The 17,117-nt window shown below is 41.3% G+C and overlaps 1 long non-coding RNA gene across 1 annotated transcript in view; it reads right to left on the bottom strand.

Moving 5' to 3' along the window:
• The window catches only part of LOC117089485, a 195,562-nt gene that overhangs the window by 93,253 nt on the left and 85,192 nt on the right, over positions 1-17,117 (bottom strand). Inside the window, exons 3-4 of the long non-coding RNA XR_004439631.1 lie at positions 16,162-16,256; positions 14,037-14,145 (exon numbers count right to left, since the gene is read on the bottom strand). This is a non-coding gene — a long non-coding RNA (uncharacterized LOC117089485). The remainder of the gene's footprint in view (positions 1-14,036; positions 14,146-16,161; positions 16,257-17,117) is intronic.

Here is a 17,117-nt window from a genome sequence, read left to right as displayed (position 1 = left end):
CAGAATTTAGATTTGAACTCAGGTATCTGACTCCAGGGCTTGTGCGCTTAATTACTATGTTATTTTATTATTTATCATTAAGTGGTACCTGTCTCAAAGAGTTATTGTAAACAATTAGGCAAAAAAAGAATACAAAGTTCTTAGAACAGTGTCTGACATATAGTGAGAGCTTAAAACATGTTTGCTATTGTTACTGCTTGCCATTCTTGTTATTGGCTGTAAAATAGGTGTATTCATTAAGATATCTGTTTATATGAATTATACATTTATTTAAGTATGCACATGAACAATAATTTTTACTTAGTATATTTATAATTACACATATCATTAATTTTCAGGATTATAATGAAACATAAATGAGTTAACATATGCGGGATACCTAGCACCTTACATTCTAATGCCTGGAACTTTGAAACAATTCCAATCAAAGTTCCTTCTTCTCTATGTCCAGCATTTTTTTAAAATTAACTTCTGCTTTAGTTTGGTAAATTACCAACAGCCTCTTCAAGGCCATCTAAGCTTTTGCTAATGTGTTAAGCTTTTGCTTAAAACTCTTCCAGCCTGTACCCTTTCCCCAGATCCAAAATCATGTCCACATTTTTAGGTATTTGTTCCAGCGTATCCCCACTTCTCAATGCCAAAATCTGCCACAACAAAGTGCCACAGACTGAGTAGCTTAAAGAAATTTATTTTCTCACAGTTCCGGAGGCTGGAAGTCCCAGATCAAGGTGTTGGCAGGGTTGGTTTCTCCCAGGCCTGTCTCCTTGGCTTATGGAAGGCTATCTTCTTCCTGCATCCTGGCACGGCCTTCCCTCTGTAACTGTCTGCAATCAAATCTCCTCGTCTTATAAGGGCCCTAGTCAGATTGGATTAGGGCCCAGTCATGTGGCCTCTCTTTACCTTAATTACCTCTTCGAAGGCTCCATCTTCAAGTATAGGCACATTCTGAGGTACTGGGGCTTAAGACTTCAATACATGAATTTGGGGGAACAGGGAGGGACCCAATTCAATGCACAATAACCTCCGATCAAAATCCTCTAAGACAGAGATGATGAGGCCGGGTGCGGTGGCTCATGCCTGATCCCAGCACTTTGGGAGGCTGAAGTGGGTGGATCACCTAAGGTCAGGAGTTCAAGACCAGCCTGGGCAACGTGGTGAAACCCTGTCTCTACTAAAAATATGAAAATTAGCTGGCCGTGGTGACGTGCACCTGTAATCCCAGCTACTCAGGAGGCTAAGACAGGAGAATTGCTTGAACCCAGGAGGCAGAGGTTGCAGTGAGCCGAGATCGCACCACTGCACTCCAGCTTGAGCAACAGAACAAGGCACTGTCTCAAAAATAAATAAATAAATACAAATAAAAAAGAGAGAGAGATGATGAGAGCCTAAAGTAAGAGAAAAGAGGAGAGAAATTTGTTAATATACACATCATCTTTTTCTAAACACTTCTAGTAGCCTTAGAACCTGCCTTTCCAAGGTATCTAAGTAACTTTTTTTTATTGGGGAGGGGAAAAAGCTGAGTGCTGTCAGTTCTTTGGTTCTGTGTCTAGAAATGAACAACCCTGGGGTTTTCTGGGGGCATTATTTATTTCTCACTTGGCAGTGTTGGCATCATGAAGACAGAAGCTGAGAGAATCATCAGTTTGGAGCAAAGCAAAAAACAGAAGCAGAAAAGACAAAAGGAAAAATACCACATTTTTGCCCCAGAGAGCACCAGTGGAATCGAGAACTTCCAGCCTGGGCCTGACCCTCTCTGTCCCAATGAAGGACAATCCCAGGCTCTTGGCAGGACAGCAAATGACAGCAGAGAAGATTCTGGAGAAATGTGCCCATCTGTGTTCATGGTGGAAACTGATGGAGAAATCCTCTTCCAAAGGTACTTTTTGTGGGAAAATCACGTATGGTCTTGGCAGAGCTGCCAGTCCCTCAGGAGGAACTCAAGTTGCTTTGCAGGTTGTAAATGGCCAGGAGGGGGATGATACTCATCTGGGGGTCCCATCAGAAATCAGGGGTGAAATAGAGGAGGCAGGGACAAGGCTGTGCAATATATCCCTCTAGAGCAGACCTCTCCTGCACCTGTCTGGGCTGGCTACTTCTGGCAGAAAACACAGGACATTTTACCAGCATGAGTGTCACCTGAGTCAGGGGGGCCTGAAGATGAGAATTTAAGGAGTGAGGCGAGGAGACGGTGGTGAGGTATCTGCCACATGAACATCAGTTTGGGTGCAATTTCAGGGGCTTTTCAAAAGACCTCTGAGGTAGCTGGAAGAACATTGGAATGGGAGTCAGAAGGCCTGGGATAGGGTTTTGAATCTTCTCTCTACTACCTTAGTCATTTCGGATATACTATTTTTCTGAGTCTCACTGTCCTCATTTATAAAACGTACAGGATTCTAAAATCAAATGGTGTACATAAAAGCATTTTGCTAGTTTCTGAAATGATGAGGAGGAAGCCATTTGGTTTTTGGAGTCAGACAGACCTGGGTTCAAATGCAGTTTTCAACATGGACAAGATAATCCTGAGCCAACTCATTCAGCCTCAGTTTCCCCAACCATTCATTCATTCAATAAATATGTTATAGAGACCCAACTATGAGTCAGGCACTAAAGACAGACTCATGCTTGTCCTCACAAAACGTTCTCATCTGTTAAAAGGAGAAAAATGGATTACCTATCTTACAGTGTTGCTAGAAGAATTAATAAGACTGGGTATTTGTAATGCTCGGCCTAGCAGTGGTCTAAAAGGAATGCTCAATAAACATTCATCCCACGTTTTCCCCCAACAAAAGCATTATCATCTTTAATATGGGAAACTTTTTTTGATAAGGACTTTTAGGGAAAAAAATGAAAATGATTACAAAGAAAGGCCAGTTACTCTCACATATTAAAAGTTGGTTTGGTCATAAACACATTCTGCTGTAGCATCATATTTCATTTGATGGACTAGAAGATAAATGATTTGGATAGTTCTCTTAATTGAACTTAAAATTAGTCAGACAATTAGCCTGAGTCCACTTGATATAATGTAATTCTATTCGGGGATTGAGATGGTATCTTCATTAATAAACCTCTGGAAGCCACATACATGAGCATCCAAGCCAAAGATTCACCCCCGTCTCTGTCTTTCTCCCTCTCCCTTTATCCTCTCTTAACGCACACACGTAGGCATATACACATGTGTGCCTGCAGACACGTCTATATTTGCATACATGGACACACATGTGTGCACACACATACAAACACAATTCCTGAGAGACTAGCATGGCGTCTTCATAAAGATAGCATGTCATTTGAGAAATAGTCCTTATTTTTGCTATTCTAATAAATGTTTATTTAATAAAGAACTACATAAATGAATGAATTACCTCTTAAGGGCCAAGCACCTGTCCTGAAACATGTTTTTTTGGGGAAAAAATAATCCAGACTGTCCCATAGTCAAATAAATTTGGGAACACTGCATTCTATAATTCCTGGAAATTCACAATGTTCAAGAGCTCATATACGTTTTGAGAAGCTTTCTAGTAAGTAAACCAGCTTGATGTTGTTAGTCCATTGATCCATACTTACTTGATCAACACGTATGTATTTCTTAATTTTTCTTTTGTCTGTCTGTGTGGCAACACCCATTAATTCCACAAAACTCATGCTTCCAAGAAGCTCCACTTTGGAAAGACTGCACTAGCTAGTGAATAGGGGACAGAGCTGCTATCTTTGGACTCCAGCTGAGACTTTGCAAGACACAATGGTGATCTGAAGATAAAACTTGTCCTACTCATCTCTGCAGACAACTGAGGCCAGTTCCAGCTAGGCAAGCATTAAAAATTCTATTACAAGGACAATGGAGGTCTCAGTACACTCAGGGGCAGGGATGCAGTGGAACCTCAGAAAGTACTGAAACCAGAGACTGGAAGGTGGCAGGACCCTCTTAGTTTCCCATCCGTTCTCTTCTTACCTTGGCTTCCTTCCCTCTGTCTCTGCTTTTTTCATCACCCTTTACTACTCCAGATCACAGAGCAGGTCTTCCGCCCGCCCATTCTGAAGCTGACATCTACATCTCAGCATCCGTGTTCAGACGTTTGTGGCCATAGGGCAGGGTCATCTCCTACAAAGTCGTTGCTGGGCCCCTTCTCTCTCAGGGGAAGGAGACAGCTGGAGAGTTCTGGGCAGCCACTCCACAATGGTCCACAGTGCTTTCTTCTATACTTTGTCCACATGGCTTCTAAGCCCCAGCCATGCCTAGAATTACCTGGAAGCATTTTCAAAATATTTGTCTTGGGTTCTCTAGCAGAGATGCTAATTCCGGAGATGTGGGGAGGGACACAGAAATTTATGCATTGTGAAAGTTCCTCTGATGTTGCCAGTGGACTGCTCTACAATCACCCATCTATTGTTGTGCCCTGGATATTTCATGACCTTGAAGGCTCTAAATCTTTCGTTTTCATTATTTTCTCATCTGGTTTCTCCTCTGCCATTTCTTAACCTGGAGAAAAGTATTTCTCATCTCTGAAGGCCCAGTTTAAATGACATCTCCTCCAAGAAGATTCCCCGATTCCACCTGCCAGTCGCAATCAAAGGAGTAACTCTCAGAGGAATGAGTTATTCCTTTGTTCTTCCACGGACTTTTGCTGTAACCAGTTAGAAATTAACATTTCTCCCCTACTAGATTATAAGCTACAGAAAGCAAAAGACTAGTTTTGTAAAATAATGTTTTATTATAAAAGAGGCTTATGCGCCTGTAAAATTTGGAAAATACAAATAACTGAAAAAAAAAGAAGTAAATCCATAATCCCCCAAATCAGGATAGCCATAAAGTTTGGGCATGTGTCCTCCAGTCTCTTTTTCCAATGGGTCATGTGTGTATATTTTATTTTCATAATTGGAGTCATATATAATTGTCTCCTCTACTTTTCTTCAGTTGACATTTTATTGAAAACATGTTTCTGTGTTATTGTCTCTTCAAAAGCATGATTTTAAATGGCTGCATAACATCCCACTACAAAATGTACCATACTTTACTGGCTTATTTCCCAGTTGTTGGACATTTGTATTATCTTCCATTTTTATTTTTGCTCTTAAAAATAACAAAGTGTGCTGGATATTTTTCATTTGTCTCTCCAGAGCCACTGTCCACCCTCAGCCCATATGGACTCTGTCAAAGGGCTCCTTGGATCCTGGCTTTAGTTAGGCTTAGTGAGCGGGAGGTGCAGGCAAGAGACCAGGAGCTGGGAGGAGGGTGAGAATGGAGCATTTCTTCCCATGGGAGGGTCACATGGTTAGTTAGGGAGTTGAGAGTCCCTCTCCAAGTTTTGGAAACTACTCATTCCCTGCTCTTTCAAGCCTTGAGGTGGTACCGGCTCCTTTCTGCTGCTGGCCCCAGAATCCTACACCATCTCTTGCTGTCTCCACATCTTGTCCATACTTTGTACGTCATTGGGTTTTTTGTTTGTTTGTTTTGTTTTAATTAAACTCTCTTCAAATTACTCAGTTTGAGTGTGCTGTTTCCTGACCGGATCCTAACAGATAGAGGCACATGGCAGTTGACAATTTGTACTTAAATTTTTGACTATTCTCAATTTGCCTCTAGAAGTTTCAGATAAATTCTTAAAAGTGGATCAACAGATAAACATATGTTAGCAGCACTTCATTCCTATTTGCCACATTATTTTCCAAAGATCAGTGAAGCCAAATTATGCTCTGACTAGTACTCATTGAGAACATTAACAATTACCACTTTGAATCTTCAAAATGTTGGTAAGCAAGAAGTATTTCATGTTTTAATTTGCATTTCATTGATTACTAGTGAAGAAGAATGGTTTTTGCAAATTTTAATTCCTCTTTTATGAATGACCATGTCTTCTTTTACCCTCTATCTCTTATGATATCTACCTACCTATAATAATTATCATAAAAATTATAACTAGTATTATCATTATTACCGATTTGGGCAACCAGGTGGACAGTCAAACTCTTAAGCCAGAGGCTAAAGCCATGCTACAAAACAGACAACGCTGACAGTGTCTTTTAAATGAGAATGCTAAGGTGCCACGTGTGTTTTCAGTCAATGGTGTAATAATTGTATTATAGAAGTAATAGCTAATAGTTATTGAATTTCAATTATTTGCCAAGTGCTATGTTAAGTGAGCTCCATTTTTTTCTCATCAAATCCTCAACATACGTTCTGTTCATTCAATATATTTAATAACCATTGAACCATTTCTAGTTATCCTTTCTGAAGCCCAATGCCATCCCAGGTTTGTAAGCAGAAGCCCAATCTTTCGCTCCAAATAGCTTTTATCCAATGAGGCATGAGCTCCAACAAGATCCTGCCTTATTGGTGCTGTAGCATCTCTGACATTTGGTTCCAAAATTAAGCAAATATGGAAAAGTTGAAATTCCACTAGACAGACAAACTGTTCTTGAATACTCCCAATTTACTTCTATAAACACTGGGGGATTGGAAGGTTACTGAATGTTATAAACAATCCAATAACATTTGAACCTTTTGCTGCTTTAGAGCAAAGTGTTTGAGATTCATCTGTTAGAGAAAAAAGATTTTTAGAAAACAACCACATAAAAGTTACTTCCAACTTCTTTTACAAGCTCTATTTTAGAGTGAAGTGAAGAATTTCTGGGGCAAATTGTAGCCAGTTTGGAGGCCTGGAGGCAAGTGTCTCCTGAGATAAACCATATTGCCAAGCAAGCCTGGTGCCATGATTGTTTTGACAATGTTCTCCCTCCTGAATTCCTCGCTTCTAAATACAACATTCCTCTTCACATTTTTAACCTTTGCATTTTCCATTCTTAGAACATTATTCTCACTTTCCTAATTGTACTGCTCCCTTCTTTTTCCATTTGCAAAGACAGTAGCAAGAATGTCATCAGTTCTCTCTGGGGTTTGATCTGGCAGAAGAAACAAAAAAAAAAAAAGCAGTAGTTTTGCAGAACCAAATGCTATTTCTGAGCTCTGTGGCTTTGCAGAGATTTTTATTTCTGCAAGAGGTTGTGTTTTAAGTATTATAGTCTTAGATTTCTGCTTGTTGCAGTGGACAGCCAAGCCTCAGTTTTAATTTCATATTACTTTGGCTGGTAATGATGAGTCTGGAAGATGAAACAGGAATCAGGAACAATTCTCCCGTTCCATCTCTGCTAAAATCGTCCCTTGTTCATTTTCAGAAAGAGCTAACATTTAACAAGTAAAATGAAAGGAGTAGGAAGAAAAGAAATGACCCAGCGCCCTAGTCCTAGCCAACGACAGCATCTCATTCTATGGGTGCGTTCATCCAGATGTTAACTCCTCCAGATGTGCAGCCCCATCAGTCCCAAGGCAAACCCACCTGTGCTGGGAGGCACTGATGTGTATCTGAGGTCACACTGCTCACCTTCAAGTCACACAGTTAAATGAAAGATGTCCTATCTTTAGGCACTGGGTGTTCTAAGCCCCGCTCTCCTCTACTGGGTCTGCAGATCATTCAGGATTTGTGTTCCCAGAGGAAGGAGAAGAGACCATTTGTCCAAGGAAATATCTGTAATACATGTTAAGTGGCTTGTGAGAGAGCCCTCTCATTTATTGGCTGAAACATGAAACGGAAAACATGTGCAGTGAGCATAGGGCCCCCACCGGCTCTTGTTCCTTCCCAGGAAACAGAGTGATGAAGGATGGAACAAACACGTGAATTCAGGCAGCCCACATGCCTGGGTGTTTCACAATGCAAAAAGCATCTGTTGGGTGGAAGTCCTGGGCATTGGGTTCGGAATTTATAGAGACAGATTGACTTCTAGTCTGTAGTGGGGATTCCATTCCCACTGCTATGGGAATAGGTTTTTCCATTTAGCAAGAAGAAAGCAATCCTTATTCAACTATGTGTTTATTTATGTATTTGATGCACTTTTACCGAATGCCAATGTCTGCATTAGGGACTGAGGAATAAGGCATAGACCTTACATTCAAGGAACTCATTCTCTAATGAGGAAAGAAAGAAAGAGAAACAAACATTTACAATAGAGTGGAGCCAGTGAGACTAGAGAAATGTAAAAAAAAAAATTGGGAGGAAATCTGGGGAGTGTAGAGATCTGTAAATCTAGAGTACTGGCTATTTGCTGCTTTTGGCCATCAAAGATCCATTTTCCCTTCCTCTTGATAATATTACTTCAAATTTTATTTGAATATTCATTTCACTCATACCCCGCTGGCTGCATCTCCAGCATCCCCTGATTGGTTGAAGCCAAGAAATACATCCCATGTCCCTCTGATCAGAATCATTGGTTCGGGGCATATAATCCAATTCAGTGTAATTCAGGAGGGAGCTTCTGGAGCAGAAACTCATTTGCTCTTTTAAGAGAACTACTGAGAAACTCAGCCCTCATCCCTGCTGGATGGCTATGGCCTCCTGGAACCCTATGTTGCATGAGAGGGGCCATTCTTGGAATGGAAAAGACACCGCAGAAGGTAGAGAGTAGGAATGAAAGGTAATGGAGGTTTGGTGCCTGTGCTGAACCACTGTAGCAAGCGTTGTCTAAACCCATCTATCACCTGTGATTCATCTTCAGTGAGATGAATTCATAATCTCTTATTATTTAAACCACTTTGGGTGGAGCTTTCTAATTCAGTTGACCCTTGAGCCACATGGATTTGAACTGTGTGCGTCCACTTATACACGACTTTCTTCTGCCTCTGCCACTCCTGAGACCACAAGACTAAACTCTCTTTCTTCTCCTTCACCTCAGCCTCATCCTCCTCCTCTTCCTCAGCCTACTCAACATGAAGATGACAAAAATGAAGATCTTTATGAGGATCCACTTCCACTTAATGAACAGTAAACATATTTTTTCTTATCATTTTCTTAACAACTTTTTTCTCTAGCTTACTTTTTTTGTAAGAATACAGTACATAATACAGAACATACAAAACATGTGTTAATCAACTCTTTATGTTATAGGTAAGGTAAACAGTAGAGTGTTTGTAGTTAAGTTTTGGGAGAGCCAAAAGTTATACAAAGATGTTTTAACGGCGTGGAAGGTCGGCAGAAAAAAGACCAGCAGAAGTCAGAAAACCACCTTTATTGACTTTGCTTTCTACCCTGATCTTGTGTTATCCCTGGTGACTTCTTTCTCCATTAGTGCTCAAGAGCATTTCCAAAGTGTTTGTGAGTCTGACAAAGGGACAGAGCTGTTCTTGAATGAGACACCTCACAGTCTGACACTTGGTTTTGTTTGTAAAAGGGGCATGAACGTCATCTCAGCAGGCCTGTGGTGGTCGTCTAACGAGATGACAGATGTGAAAGCTCTCTGGGAGTATCAAGCACAATTATTTCTAGCTTTAGGGATACAATTTTGGAGGAGGTTGAAGGAGGTGAGCCTGCTGGGTGCTAAGTGTTCCTGATGACCTCTCCTGTTGTTTTGAGATAAGCCCTAGATGCTGGCTTTTGATGGGTATTAGTTGGTTTCTGAGCGTATACCCAAAAGATACCAAAGATAAAGAGAAATTTTCAAGGCGTTCAGTTTAGAATCCTAAGACTCCACCAGTTGTTCATCCGTGCTTCCTGCCTGATGTGGGAATCCTTTCTATGACATCCCCTTCAGGGTGACGTTCTTGCAGCACCTCTGGAGTGTGTTAAGTGTCACCTACCCATTACACATTGTATTATGTTGCTCAGCATGTTGAGAATCAAATTTACAAAATTCTCCTTCAAACCTGTCCTTTATTCCACTGTGTTCTATCTCAGAAAATGGGCAGTAACATCCCAGTACTCCTTCATTCACTCACAAAATATTTATTATGCACCACATCCTTTTGCATGACCCCACATCCATTTTACTTGCTAACTATCTCTTCATTCACTTCTCTCTAAATTAACCATCAACACCACCACATTTTAAGCTACCAGTCCCTGTCACCTGCAGGACTGCAGTGGTATCCCATGAGATTCCCCAGATCCCATGAGACTCTGCCTCTATTCATGATTTGTAGCCAGAGTGACTTTTAAAATGCAAATCTAAGCATCACACCTGATGAAATATTTCAGTATCTTGTCATTGCTCTTAGAATAAAACCAAAATATGTCAACATGGCCTACCAGGCCCAGATAACTTGACCCCTCTGTATCCCACCAACTTTGTATTGTACAGCTGGTACAATTGTACAGCTGGTACAAAAGCAGGCTTCCTTTTGCTTTTTGCATTCCAGCCATGTTAACTCTGACCAGAACCAGCCTCTTCCCCACTTCCCTACTCTTTGTAATCTCTTGCACTTGAGATCATTCATTCATTCAATCATACGCCTCAGTTCATCATTCATACCTCATATACTTAGTGTCATCTAACTAATCATCTTGCCCATCTGATTGGTACAAAATAGGTATTGTTGTTGTTTCAATTTGCATAATTCAATATCTAGTCATCCTGAGTAACTCTTTGGATTATTATTCACCTTTTGGGTTTCCTCTTCTGATTCTTGTTTGTATCCTTTGCCCACTTTTAAAAACTTAGGTTTCCTGACCTTTTCTTTTTGATTGTTAAGACATCCTTATATATTCTGTATATTCATCTTTTGTCAGCTTTTTATATTGCAAAGACTTTCTCCCAATCTGTATGATCTCCTTCACTCTCTCTTTGAGGAAGGCAAGCACTAGGAGATGAGGCTGGCTATCTAGGTAGGGGCAGCTACTAGGAAAATCAGACAGATATCAAGTGGCAGTGCCAAGTTTAGAACCTTAGAACTTTGATGATTCCTAACAGCTCTGTACTTTTATTTATCAGTAACTCATGAGGTTTCTAATACAAGATGGGGTCTAGGTAGCAGAGCTTAATATAGCCTCAAATAGCTTCCTACTAAAATATATACGAAGTTAAAAAAAAAAGATAAAAATTCATACCACCACTGATGAGTAGAATCTACCATTAACCATAAGATCAATGGAACTGGATTAAAACAACTAATCAGTAGCATCCCAAACACGCTATCTGAAAGTGTCCCACAATTTTGTATTCATGACTGGAAAGGCAAGGTCTGAGTTAGATATGGCAAATATACGTATGGGTGCCATTACACCTCCCTCCCAAATTCACGGCAGGCATCACTTATCTATCACAGCGTTCCTTCCTACTGAGCTCAGATATGGATTCTGAGTCCTTGCCAGCAGTGTTGCGGTTGCCACATGAAGTAAATGATTGGTCTCTAAACTGAAATTTACCTGTTATCCATAGTCATTCCAACGAGAACATGGGCAGTGATCCCTCCTCATGCTGCATGCTATTAAGAGATGCACTGTCGGCAGGGCGCGGTGGCTCAAGCCTGTAATCCCAGCACTTTGGGAGGCCGAGACGGGCGGATCACAAGGTCAGGAGATCGAGACCATCCTGGCTAATACGGTGAAACCCCGTCTCTACTAAAGAATACAAAAAACTAGCTGGGCAACGAGGCGGGCGCCTGTAGTCCCAGCTACTTGGGAGGCGGAGGCAGGAGAATGGCGTGAACCTGGGAGGCGGAGCTTGCAGTGAGCTGAGATCCGGCCACCGCACTCCAGCCTGGGCGACAGAGCCAGACTCCGTCTCAAAAAAAAAAAAGAGATGCACTGTCACTGTCATTGTGCTCCTCTTCTTTCCCTCTGATATGGTCAGGCTTTGTGTCCCCACCCAAATCTCATCTTGAATTCTAATCCCCATAATTCTCACGTGTCAAGGGAGAGACCAGGTGGAGGTAATTGAATCATGGGGATGGTTTCCCCCATGCTGTTCTCATGTAAGTGAGTGAGTTCTCATGAGATCTGATGGTTTTATAATGGGCTCTTCCCCCTTCACTTGGCACTTCTCCTTCCTGCCAGCCTGTGAGGAAGGTGTCTTGTTTCCCCTTCACCTTCCGCCATGATTGTTAAGTTTACTGAGGCCTCCCCAGCTATGCTGAACTGTGAGTCAATTTCCTTTATAAATTACCCAGTCTCAGACAGTTCTTGTTTTTAGCAGTCTGAAAATGGATTAATACACCCTCTCACCAAATTCAAATCACTTTTTTCCCCCCTATATTCAGTCATAGACTGAAACTCTTACAAAAGTGCTAGGCAAGGAGTACCAGAGGGAGTGGCATGACACTTGCCTTCTGGAAGGCATATACACCACAAGTCAAGCAGGCAAGATGGATATGGGAACAGTGGTAAGAACTGCAATCAGAGTCAATCACACACACACAAAAAAGATGAAAACTATAGGCTAAAGAATATGAACCAGGGAACATAGTGAAAAGGTCAAACATGTTTAATTGAAGTCCCATAAGGAGAAAAGGAATGGAATAAGACAGAAGCGATACTTGAAACATTTATGACTGAGGCTGATGTGAAATGATATTAATACACATATTCAAGAAGGCTCCCCAGATTCCAAGCATGATCTTAAAAAAAAAGAAATCTAGACATATCATAGTAAAATGTCAGGCAAACAAACATATGAAGATGATGTCCAAAGAACCAACAGTTAGACTGACAAGTAACTTTTTAGTAGCAACAACGGAAGCTGGAACACAACAGAATGATAACCTCAGCGGAACTACATCGCCTCAACTGGAAATGAAAGAAAACAATGGGCATCTAAAAATTCTCTGCATTGAAAAATCACCCATACAGCCATTTGCACACTGAAACTGAAGGAGTTTGAACCAACAGACATGCTACTAAAAATATTCTGAAGTATGTTATTCAAACGGGGAAATGATTCCACAAGGAATACTGAAGATGCAGGAAAAATGAAGAGACACAAAAGTGATAAAAAAAGAAAAATGAGTAAATCTAAGAGCATATGCATATTCATTACAACAGATATACAAGGAAAAATAATAACATCTTGGAGTGAGGTTTAAAACATATTTTTGGAGACAATTAAAATTCAAAATGACAGGAGTATATACACTAAGAAGAGGTAAATGGAATTTAAAAGTTCTTAGTCCATTACATTGTTCAGGAGAAAAGTAGCATATATATAATCATCAGTTTCATTTACCAAGAACACAACCTACATTGAAAAGACAAAGTTTATTTGTAAAACTATTAACCATGCTTATCTCTAGATTGTAGGATTATATGTGTTTTTTTTTCTGCTTCTTGATAATGTTTTATATTTTCCCATCTTTTTTTTTCTTTTCTTTCTTTCTTTTTTTCTTTTCTTTTCTTTTTTTTTTTTTTTGAGACAGGGTCTCTCTTTGTCACCTAGGCTGGAGTGCAGAGGCACGATCTTGGCTCACTGCAACCTCCACCTTCCGGGTTCAAATGATTCTCATATGTCAGCTTCCCAAGTAGCTGGGATTATAGGCGTGTGCCACCATGCTTAACTAGTGTTTTGGTATTTTTAGTCGACATAGTGTTTTGCCATGTTGGCCAGGCTGGTCTCAAACTCCTGGCCTCAAGTGATCCATTTGCCTCGGCCTCCCACAGTGCTGGGATTACAGGCATGAGCCCTACGCCTGGCCCACTTTCCAATTTTCTTTTTTTTTTTTTTTTTTTGAGACGGAGTCTCGTTGTGTCGCCCAGGCTGGAGTGCAGTGGCGCGATCTCGGCTCACTGCAAGCTCCGCCTCCCGGGTTCCCGCCATTCTCCCGCCTCAGCCTCCTGCTGGGACTACAGGCGCCCGCCACCGTGCCGGCTAGTTTTTTTGTATTTTTAGTAGAGACGGGGTTTCACCGTGTTAGCCAGGAGGGTCTCGATCTCCTGACCTCGTGATCCGCCCGCCTCGGCCTCCCAAAGTGCTGGGATTAACTTTCCAATTTTCTACAATGAGTATACAATACTTTTATAAATAGAAAGTAACAAAATATTAAAAATATAAAAAGCCATTTGTAATATAAGAAAATAATATAATTTTGCCACTGTTAAGGACATAGTAAAAGACTTTCCTACACTAGGAGAAATGTCAGCATCAGTGACTTCGAGACCATATCTAATACTAAAATTCAAAGTATTTGATATAATATCTTTTTGACCAATCAAATTTCACTCTGTCAAGGAGTAAGAACAGCAAAGCAATCTCCAGATAGCATATGTGATTAACAGACTTACTCAGATAATCATTGCAACTCTCATCCGAAAATGAAACCCGAACTCAGACACTATCTGTTTCACATTCCTTCCTAACTTGATGCAGTCAAGGAGACTAGAAGCTTCAATCCTGCAACAGGAATAAAACGTTTCAGCCTAGAGACTTTCAGTTTGTTTCTGCCCACTTCTGGATCCACTTGGGAATATGTGTGACACTGCGGCCAAATTTCCCCTGGGATATCTTGAGTTTGGATCCCTGACTCTGAAGCCAATGTGCCGTGTAATCTTAGAGAAATTCGCAAGCCAGTGCCTTAGTTTCTGGCTATGTAGGAATAGGAAGAAGGGCAGGGCTGGAAGTGATAACTTCCCTGAAGAATGTTGGAAAACTCCCTAACACTTTGCACAGCTCTGAGATAGTGTGAGCAGGGGTCAGACTCCACCAAAGGTCAAATGGACACATGCCCAGTGACCTGGGGATACCAGGGGTGGGGAGCAGAGGGGTGGCCTAAACTTAGTGCACTTTCCACAAAGACGGATGGAAGCAGATGTGGCTCTGGCTCTCAGGAAAGGAAGTCTATCCTAGTACACTCACATCCTGAAGATTTGCCCAGCCTACTCAGCAGAGGCCATTGGACCTTGGGTGTGATGTTAAGAGCCAAATCCTAAATACCTTGAGCCTTCTCCAATTCTACAGTAGTGGGAAAACATCTTGTGTTGGTTGACCATGAGCTAGCCTGCCGAGAGGGAGAAGACAAGGCTCTGCTGTTTGCAGCATCTTTCCATGTGGGTGTGGGTGTGACACATGCCCCTAGCACAGAACAGGCACCACAGCATCTGATGTCCCCTGAGAATTTTGGACACTTATTCAGAAGGGACCTCCAATGCTCACCGGATGCTTGACTTCTTTTCCATTATCTTCAACAAATAGCCATGTGCCAGCTGTTTTAACAGCACCAGAAACAGGAAACTCACTCCCTAACTTGGCGGCCTGATTTAATTTTTTTTTTGTTTTTCATGTCTCTTAGAAATTCTTTCCTTTAAAGACCAGAAACTTATCTCCTTGTAGGTCTTTTCTTTCTAGTCTTACATGGAATGACCATATTATTTATTGTCCAAAGACAGGCTCATGCTTGAAACTAAATAGGGAAACTATTAACAATTGCATCTGGAAAATGGGGGTAACCTGGAACTCTCTTTTGGCAAAACAAGACATACAGACCATCCCAGCCTTAGGTTTACCCCAGGGATAACTAGAACAAGCTTGTCCCTCCTCCTTCAGTGTCACTGAAATTCGAAGGTGCTTAAATTGCCCCCTGAATCTTCTCTCCTCTACAATAAACAAGAGAGGCTGGTTTCTTTAGTAGAAAGAGAATCAGACTGAGAACAAGAAATAGCTGTGTAACTTTTGGGGCCTTCATCAGAGTCAATTGCCTCCCAAGATCCAATGTTATATCCTGGTATCCAAGAAAAGAAAGCAATTTGTAACATTCTGAAATGTGAAAAGTCTGTGAGAAGGACATGAGATGAGCTATACAAATTGTGAAGCATAAATTGTGGTTTTATTTGTTCTGCAGAAGCATTAAAAAGTTGCAAATTTTTAAGAGGGAGGATAGCATGGTGGCCGTGGATGCCAAATTTTGGTCTGCAGGCCTGAAGCTGAGCTGGTTGCATCAGAATCTGCTGGGAAATGGTTTAAAAATCAGACTCCTGGGCCTCACCTCAGAATCTCCAGAGGGGCCTGTAGCATTTGTATTCTGAAAAGTTGTGGAAGCCATTTCAATGATGAGCCAAGTTTGAGACCCACCAGCAAAATGACCAAGAGCACCAACTCTGGTGCCATTCACTCATTCACTTCACACATATTTATCCATCACTTATGATGTGCCAGACATTTTCTAGGCACAGGAAAGCCACACACAGTAGACACACACACACACACACACACACACACACACACACACACACACACACACACTCTCAGTATAAATTTCAAAAGATTTGCGGTTAAGGGCCAGTCTGATATCACTAGCTATGTGGCTCAACTTCCCAACGTCTTAGTTTCCAACTCTATGAAATGAGGATGATGATACCTACCCTATAGGGTTGTTGTGATGTTTAAGTGAGGTAATGTGTGTAAAGTGCTTACCCCAGTGGCTGGTCCACAGTGAGTACTCAATAAATGTTACTTATGTAGACCACACCATGTTGATGGTGTTGTCAAAAGCGATGACAGTGAAAAAGCTAGAAACAGAAAGCAAAGAACGTTTACTAGTTTCATCCCATGGATACATTGAAAGACAACCTATGATCACATCCAAGTTTTCTGTGAACCTTGCAGCCACTTTTTCACTATGATTTTGCATGATTTTCCTTTAGAGATTCCATCCAATATTAACGTTCTATAAACCCCAAACCACTCAAATGTGCCAAAACAAAACAAAACAAAACAAAACCCTTCCAGCATTTGGCCATACTGCTGGCTTTCTTCTAGACCATTCTGCTCCTGGTGCTTGCCTTGACGTGGGATCTGGGAATCAAATGCATCATTCTAGGCATGATCTGAATTTTAAAATATATAGTAAAAGAAATGACAAGGGAATTATAGTAAGGAGTTGAGCTATCACTTCTATCTTACCTATCTTACCGTTCTAGTTACTGTACATGGGCAGGTCTCAAGCCAGGTTCATCTCAATAGTTGAGATAACGCAAAAAGAAGATGGACAGAGATGGAAAGGATATGTGGAATAAGACCACCAGGGAGTGAGGCAGGGTTATGGAGGAGGAGGCTGAGAAGCTGCCTATTTTGCAGGCAATAGCTTTTACTCCTCCAAGGAGGTCAGCAGAGATGTTAATGAGAACATCTTGGCCGAGGCCATGATTCACTGTCCAAAACTAGGCTGGGCCCCTCACACTGGGAGAGTTTCACAGTTTTTCACATTATTCCCAAACCCCACTCCTCTGTTTAAGAATGTCACTCAGAGTTTATTACAAAAAGGGTCCAAATGTCTCCATTCATATGTCCTAAGGGGCCAGAGGCTTGGGAAGAGTAGCAGTGGCTATGAGGGCAGCCAGGAGCAGGGATAAAGGGCAGTTCTGGGAGAC

Source organism: Trachypithecus francoisi, unplaced genomic scaffold, assembly GCF_009764315.1.
Source record: "Trachypithecus francoisi isolate TF-2019V2 unplaced genomic scaffold, Tfra_2.0 Lachesis_group11, whole genome shotgun sequence".
Lineage (NCBI taxonomy): Eukaryota > Metazoa > Chordata > Mammalia > Primates > Cercopithecidae > Trachypithecus > Trachypithecus francoisi.
Note: the sequence above shows the minus strand (reverse complement) of the source record. Positions and strands in the feature narration are given on the sequence as shown.